Genomic DNA, 7,969 nt, shown 5'->3' with positions numbered 1-7,969 from the left:
CTTAGTTACACTGATAGTTTTAGACTGCTTCCTTTGAACTGGTGAATTGCAGACTTCCTTTGACAAACTGAGCTCCTCTCTCCTTTATCTTTCTATTTGTGTGCATCCATGTCCCAGAAGTGCTTGTTACCTAGCTCTGGCGTGTCATTCCTTGGATGAGGGAGGCTCCAAAATCATGCTCACAGCTGTTTTTCCAGCATGTACAGCAGGGCAGAGTGGCGCAGCGGAAGCGTGCTGGGCCCATAACCCAGAGGTCGATGGATTGAGACCATCCTCTGCTAATTCATATGCTTTGTAACGTCAGTAAGGCTATTTCCAGTCTGTTGATGTTTAACAAATTGTCTGTTACTGCAGGTGTATGAAGTGAAATGTCTCCACCTGCTGAAGATTGTACTTAATGGCATGGCACGTTTATTTATAAAAATGGAAACTACGGTGCTCATACCCGCCGTAACACCCATAAAAACTGGAGTGTAATACAATAAATATACTACACTACAGTACATATACTACATTACAGTAATATACTACATTTAAAGTGCTTGTGTTGCTATCTGATAGCCAGAGATATGAAAGAGAAAGCACAGACTTACCATAATACCTGCTGGAGATGCCAGGTCCTCATACATGTAAAGCATGAGCTCTACCACTGAGCTACATCCCCTGAAGATTATCAAAAATGTTTGACTATTTCCTGAGAAAGACTTAGACTTATCTTTATTAATCCTTTTGGGATGACTACCTCAAGGAAATTGAAATATCACTGAATACAAGGAGAAACCTGGGTAAAACATGTAATGTTAATGTTGTATATGGCTTCAAAACCTGTAAATGCAACTATGGTGGCTGAAAATCAAACCTGGGCAAAATGCTTGCACTGCTATTGTATAAATCACAGTCAAAAAGTAACATCACTAAAAGAAAGCTACTGCGATGGCTGGGAATCCAACACGGGTCAACTGCTTGGAAGGTAGCTATGCTGACAACTATACCACCATTACTGGGCAATGCACTGCTCACTGCAAATCTTGCAACACACGTGGACATTGAGACTGATTTTTGCATTAATCACCATGCCCACAAGGAGATTGCCTTAAAATACTTTTCTCTTTCAGAATAAGAGCTACTGCAGCTCTTTTATTAACTGGACAGTAACACTTGTTGGAGATGCCGGGGATTGATACCAGGGCCTCATAAATGCAAAGCATGCACTCTACCACTGAGCTACACCCCCTGAACATTTTTAGATTTATTTTTTTATTTTTCTGTGATCATTGAATAAGAGAAGAAACCTGGGTGAAATATGTCATATTTATGTTGTATATGGGTTCAAAACATGGCGGTGGCTGGAAATTGAACCTTGGCAAAATGCCATTTGCATATATCATATAGCTGAAAGCCAACCAATGTGATGTCTTACAACTGTGTCATTTGGGCTGAACCTGGTGAAGTAACTAGCACCATCAGTCAATCACCTTGCTGAAAAATAATAAATATTTGTGATTTCCATAATCACAATTATCGTGATTATAATCTTAGCCATAATCATGCAGCTCAAAGAGATCTAACGTTGTATCAAACCAGTTTGGGCAAGTAACCTTTCTGCTGACTTCTTGTAAAAAAAGAAAGTAACATCCCTCAAAGAAAGCCCTAACCCTAACCCCATATAAACGGAAAATACAGCATAGACAAAATCACACATAGAAGAAAGGAACAGGTCACATGTGGCAGTTACATTTTTGAATTACATGACATTTTAACATGTCCTTGAGTTCATTTAATGGGACTAGATCATTTAGATGGAGCAAGTTTTGCAAATTATTCCAAGACCATGGAGCAAAGTAAGCGAAGGCTTTCTTCCCCAGCTCAGTAAAAACCCTCGGAACCTGGTAAGAGCGCCACCTGGTGGAACGGAGATGAAAACAGCTAGAATTCAGCTTGAGGAGATTACATAAATATACCGGCAGTTTACCCAACATGGCCTTGTGTAGAAAAATATACAAATTAAGTTGTCTACGTAGACTTAGTGACAGCCAGCCTACCAGTTCATAGAGCGTACAATGACTACGGGAATAAGAGTTAGTTAAAAAGCGCAGAGCACTATGGTGCACATAATCTAACAGGTGAAGAGTACTAGAGGTAGCATGCATGTAGGCAACATCACCGTAGACCAAAACACTTAAAAAAGTAGCATGCACATGTTTTTTTTTCTGGCTGACATGTTAAAACAAGTTTTAAAACACCAGCCTTAGTTTCAGCTTTTCAATTTTTTCAACATGAACTTTGAAAGAAAGTTTGTTGTCCTGCCAAAAACCTAAATACTTATAGGATGAAACATTTTCAAGTAAGTGCCCACTTAATGTGTTTATTGTTATATAAACTGGGGATTGGGAATTTTTCCTTAAAAACGTCATAAATTTGTTTTTCTTAGTATTTAGCACCAACTTAAGGCCATGTAGTGAAACTTGAAGCTGTTGAAATGCTAACTGAAGTGCATTCATGGCTTTGTTCAGTAAAGAGGCAACTGAATATGTCACAGTATCATCTGCATAAACAGTGGTATGCATACGTTTAGGAACCCATGCTGAAGTTGACCAAAAAGAGTAATTAAAAAAATCCTCTTTTGGAAAATTGAGCTTAATGCCTTAATTTAATAAAAAGGAATCCCACCTTTAAGCACACCAACTGCAATGCCCAGCGAAGGTGGTATAGTGGTGAGCATAGCTGCCTTCCAAGCAGTTGACCTGGGTTTGATTCCCAGCCCTCGCAGTAGTTTTCGTTGTGTGGTTACTTGCTTTATTTGTTAAGAAGTAACCAGAAAGGTTACTTGACCAACTCGATTTGATAAAATATTAGATCTCTGTTATGGTACAAACAAGGGAGAATATAAATCAATCAAGCTGCCTCCATGAGGATCCACAGACACAGGCACCGCACCGCGCATGATTTGCACTTTGCCGTGTCTTGTAACTACTACTAACCAATTTAATGTTTATGAACATTTGTGCAAACAGGTATAGCGATATGTTTCAGATTGTCGCTGCCGAGTGGTTAAGGTGATGGAGTAGAAATCCTTTGGGGTCTCCCCACGCAGGTTCGAATCCTGCCGACAACAAGAGAAATACTTGAAGAACGGTAGTGAACTTAGGACACAATTTGGTAAATCGCAGGTTACCGAATTGCAAGTGTAACTTTGAGTGCAATCTCATAGGTACTGGAAGCCATAAAGTTACTTCTTTTCAGTCTGTGTTAAAAAAAAGCTGGGGAGCAATAGTCTGTAAGGGGGGGGGGGGGAGAATAGGAAAAAGGGGAAGAGGGAGGGAGGGAAGAAAAAAAAAGAGGAAAAACAAGGAAAATGAGATGAGAAAGATGCTAAATTACTCACAAAGTGTAAGAGTTTTATAGTTTCTATTAAGTCAGATTTTAATTTAATCGCTGAAATTGGAATGTTTCTGAGAAATAAGTGAAGTTTAACGTAGATCCAAACGTCACAGGTCCGATCCCCACCTAGCACCAGGTCTTTGGTTCGATCCCCTCCTAGTGCCAGAAGCCCCAATTACACTGTCCACGACTTTATTGTTCTACTAAACAAAGTTTTGCAGGAACAAGATATTAGGAAGATTGTGAAACAATTGAAACAAACAATAACGTTTAGATTGACTTTTGAACAAACTATCTGTTTTTAGTACTCCATACATTTAGTAATCCTACTATATTTGGTCAATATTAAAAGTTAGTCTTTATAATAAGGATTGTTTACTAATAAATCTTTTTCTTTTTTCTTTAAACAATGTATGACAGGTAAAACCAAGCATTTTTAGTTCTCTTTTCTCTAAAAGCCAGTATGTCATACGGTAATCATTGCAGGGAAGTAGGGTGTATAGAGGCAAGTCATATGCTCAGCAGTGTGTACACTAGAATTTGGAATAATATTGAAATAAAGCCAATTAATATAAACATGCCAACTTTATTACATTATTGATCTCAACAAAACAATATGTCTTTAGGTAACAAATAATGTTGTTTAGCACAAGAAATGACTGACTATACAAAGGTTTTTACACCAGGTAAGAAAATAAGAGAATCCACAAACTAATTCTGTTCAAAGAGTAAAACACAGATAACATATAAATCACAATAGTCATAATAGTCTTGTATGCATAGTAAAATCTAACTATTTACATTTTCTATTTACATTATACATTTACATTTTAGATTTTTTTAATCTGATCTAACCACAACTCTCAAAAAAGACAAATTGACAAAGTGGTGGCAGGGGCTACTGCCCTCCACCACTTTGTCTTTGCCAACCCCACAGTGCTTGGGGGCAGGTTGTAAACATGTTCAGTGCAGTGTGTTTGAGGAGGAGCAGCAGCGTGGATGTTGGCAGGTGGAAGGGCCTCCGAGGCCACAGCAATTCGGGCAGGTAGATTTATTCCCTGCAGGATCAGTGAAACATTCTGGCGCATGAGGGTTGTTTGATTGATCTCAACCAGCTGCAGTGTAGTGCTCTGCATGATAGCTCTATTACCCAGAATAAGATGCCGGATTTTGCGGTAATCCTGCAGGACACAAGTCCATCTTGTAGTACAGTCCTGTTTTTTAGCCTTTACTTTCCTTTTCAAGTTCTTGTGTAAATCTCAGAGTCTGATAAAAATGGCTTCCACCAAGCGGCAGCAGTCTGGCCACTGGGCAGGGGAGGCAATGGATCCCAGCAGACAATGCTTCAGGCTCTCCACACCAGGAGTAAACTCTGCCCATAGTGTTATAAACCGGAATTTTCCTACTATGAGCCTGTCTTGGTGTCTGGCAGCAAACACCATCCGTTGCTGGTCATATGGCAGCAGGCTCTGCCAGAGGTCAATGATGGTGCTGACCTGTTGGTTGCTCAAGGTCTAACCAGTGTGGTTCTTCAGACCCACCAGATACTCTGCTAGGCTATCCACAAGATCCATTCCCGGCATTGTTGTGTTCATCCACTTCCTGAAAAACAACATCAGACCGATGTTTCCCAAACTGAGGGTCTGGACCCAAAATGGGTTGCAGAACCGTTGTATTGGGTCGCCAATTGGCAGAGAACAGACTAAATGCTCAGCATGACCTCAGAATGGAACTTTCAATAACCTAACCTAGACTAGATCAGCTGGTTGATATCTTCAACCAGCCACATACATCTCATTAAATTCAAGTCAGCCTTATTTAAAAAAAATGTTGGTGTCGGTACTAAGGGATGATGGGAGGGGATAAGAAAATGAGTAGAGAAAGGGGTGAGACAGAGAAAGGAGAACAGAGACCTTTTCTGTTTTTGTTTACTTTTATAATGTAATAAATATACTTCATATAAATTTAAATTCATGGTTTTTTTCCGTAAATGTGGGTCCCGGGGAGACACCAAATTTCTCTTTTGAGTCTTGAGCTGAAAAAGTTTGGGAACCACTGCATCAGACGAACGATTAAAAGTAATCACTAATATTACGCACAATACTAGGGGATAATTTCCCATTTGGGTATTCTTTTGCTTAGCTATTCTTAAATCCCTCTTACCAGTTCTTCAGGCACAGAGACAACTGCAGGTTCTGTAGCTGGGGAGGACACAAAGGCAGTTGCAGGCTGGGTAGCTGTTGTGGACACTGAGGCGGAAGCAGGCTGGCTGGATGAAGCAACAAACAGGCCTGGAACAGATACTGATGTTATCAGGTTCACAACTGTTGGGTTTAGATCCTGGTCCTCAAAGCCTTCATCTTCCTGCTCCTCCCCAATGTTGATATCTTCCAACAGCTCATCTGTCTTCTCAGAGTCTGGGTTCATGTCCCGAATGGGCTGCCCTGTTTGATTATACAAGTAGTCAACACCGATAAGCTCTCATGGTAGGTGGACAAAAATAATGAAGAGAGATCAAGGTCTCCAGAGTAGCTGAGGAGATGCGAGGGTTTGGTGGTTAGAGACTTTGCAGCCCGGTCCTGGTTTCACTTGCAGCTGAAAGTTTAGGCTTAAACTTTACCTTCTTAGTGTGAAATCCACACGTGCAGACTTATTTTATGTTTGTGAAGTATGGTAGGGTTTTAAACAGAATGACGGATTGATGAATGTAGCAGTAGCATGTAAATCACCGTAGTTTTAGATGTTAAAATGTGCACACAAGAAAGCTACGGGATTACTGTGGGGAAATGGAGAATGGCTAGGTTAACTGAAGATTTTAAACATTGTAAAAATTAACGGAACATATGAACACGTTAAACATATACGGGCATATAACATATACCTGCAGTCTCAGTCTTTTATAAGTATAGGTAGCGTATGCACCCCGTCACAGTTACTGACAATTTTGTTAATGAATGAGTATTTCATATTGAAAACTTACAATTAGGTGTTCATTTAAAAACAGGGCATTGTGAGTACAGATATAAACCATCGAGCCAGCAAGGAGTCTACCAAGTTAACTCTAATGACTTTAGTCACTTCATCACGCTATGTCATAAGAGTATAATGGCAGTGGTGGGATTTGAACCGACGCCTACAGAGAGACTGGAGCCTAAATCCAGCGCCTTAGACCACTCGGCCACACTACCTACATGTAGTTATTGCCCACATCATGACACACACAGGGACCGTAACGGTATGTTTGTTAATGCCATTGGAATAAAACTTCCCCATGGTTTTCCCTGAGCTGTCTTTACAGACGTGCTGGACTGTTGCCCAGAGTCCGGTCAAGTAGCAGGCGAATGACACGGATGTCACAGGCTTACCTGAGATGCACATGTAGCTCTGATTAGTTACATATTAATAGAAGTCACGTAAAAGCTATCACACTCGGCCGGCAATGCAACAGTTGAATGTAACAGTGGAAATCTGTTGATTGCTTTATTACACACACTACTGGCGACACATTTTTATTTTTAATAACACAGGACCCCCTGGAGGGAATTTCTGACTGGGCCTGTAGCTCAGTGATAGAGAGCACTTCACAGTCTCAATGCCCAGATGTATTAAGATTTGAAGTGAACATTGTGTTGCCCAGCGATGCTGGTATAGTGGTGAGCATGGCTCCCTTTAAAGCAGTTGACCTGGGTTCGATTCCCAGCCATCACAGTAGCTTTATTTGAGTGATGTTACTTGCTTTGTTTTAACAAGAAGTCAGCAGATTGGTTACTTGCCCAACCTGGTTTGATATAACCTTTGATCTCTTTGGGCTTCAGTTTGACCAATATGAAGATTAACACAATGATTTGTATATTTTCTACTTCCAAGTGCTGGAAAGGAAGGTTTCACCAATTGTTGAACCTAAGGTTAACAAGGAACAATCTCAGCAAGGTGATTGATGGATGATTCTAGTTACTTCACCAGGTTCAGCTCAAATAATACAGCTGTAAGACACCATGTTGGTTGGCTTCCAGCATTGTAGTATACGCAAATGGCTGTGGTGGTATTTGAACCCACACCTCTAGAGAGACCGGAGCCATAATCCAGCGCCTTAGACCACTCGGCCACACTACCTGCAAGAATCAGTTCTCCACATCGTGATAGATACAGGCACCGTAAGTAATGGTATGCTTGTTATTGTCATTGGAAGAAAAAAAACTTTGCAAGGAAAAACCTACGGTGGCCCGAAGTGCAAAAAAACATTACAAAGTCTGAAACACTTTTACAAAGATCAAGACAAATTTACATTTAAAAAAAACAAATTGACAAAACGCGAAACACTTTTACAAAGAACAAAACAAATTTACATTTAAAAAAAAATAATTAACAAGACTCAAAACACTTTTACAAGTCCAGAAACAAATTAACAAATGACAGATTCTTCACGGAAAGGGAATGTACCACACACCGGAAGTGACACGAAGTAATACGGAAGTGATAAGGTGTTGCTGGTGAGCGCGGTCAATCCGCTTTGTAGTTGCTGTCTATTTGAGGCCATGTGAATAAAAGTCAGTAATGCTATGATTTTTTTGAGCGGCTGCTGACTTTT

General features: G+C 40.2%; 3 non-coding genes across 3 annotated transcripts; 2 read left to right on the top strand and 1 right to left on the bottom strand.

Annotated features, from left to right (window-relative positions):
* Window positions 1-209: 209 nt before the first annotated feature.
* Window positions 210-281, top strand: trnam-cau. The gene has a single exon. It is a non-coding gene; the product is annotated as a tRNA-Met (tRNA).
* A 2,416-nt stretch (window positions 282-2,697) lies between these two features.
* On the top strand, window positions 2,698-2,769 carry trnag-ucc. The gene has a single exon. It is a non-coding gene; the product is annotated as a tRNA-Gly (tRNA).
* A 3,718-nt stretch (window positions 2,770-6,487) lies between these two features.
* Window positions 6,488-6,569, bottom strand: trnal-uag. The gene has a single exon. It is a non-coding gene; the product is annotated as a tRNA-Leu (tRNA).
* Window positions 6,570-7,969: the final 1,400 nt, after the last annotated feature.

The sequence above is a fragment of the Etheostoma cragini genome, unplaced genomic scaffold, assembly GCF_013103735.1.
Source record: "Etheostoma cragini isolate CJK2018 unplaced genomic scaffold, CSU_Ecrag_1.0 ScbMSFa_188, whole genome shotgun sequence".
Lineage (NCBI taxonomy): Eukaryota > Metazoa > Chordata > Actinopteri > Perciformes > Percidae > Etheostoma > Etheostoma cragini.
The sequence above is the reverse complement of the archived record's forward strand: the minus strand, read 5'-3'. Positions and strand labels throughout refer to the sequence as shown.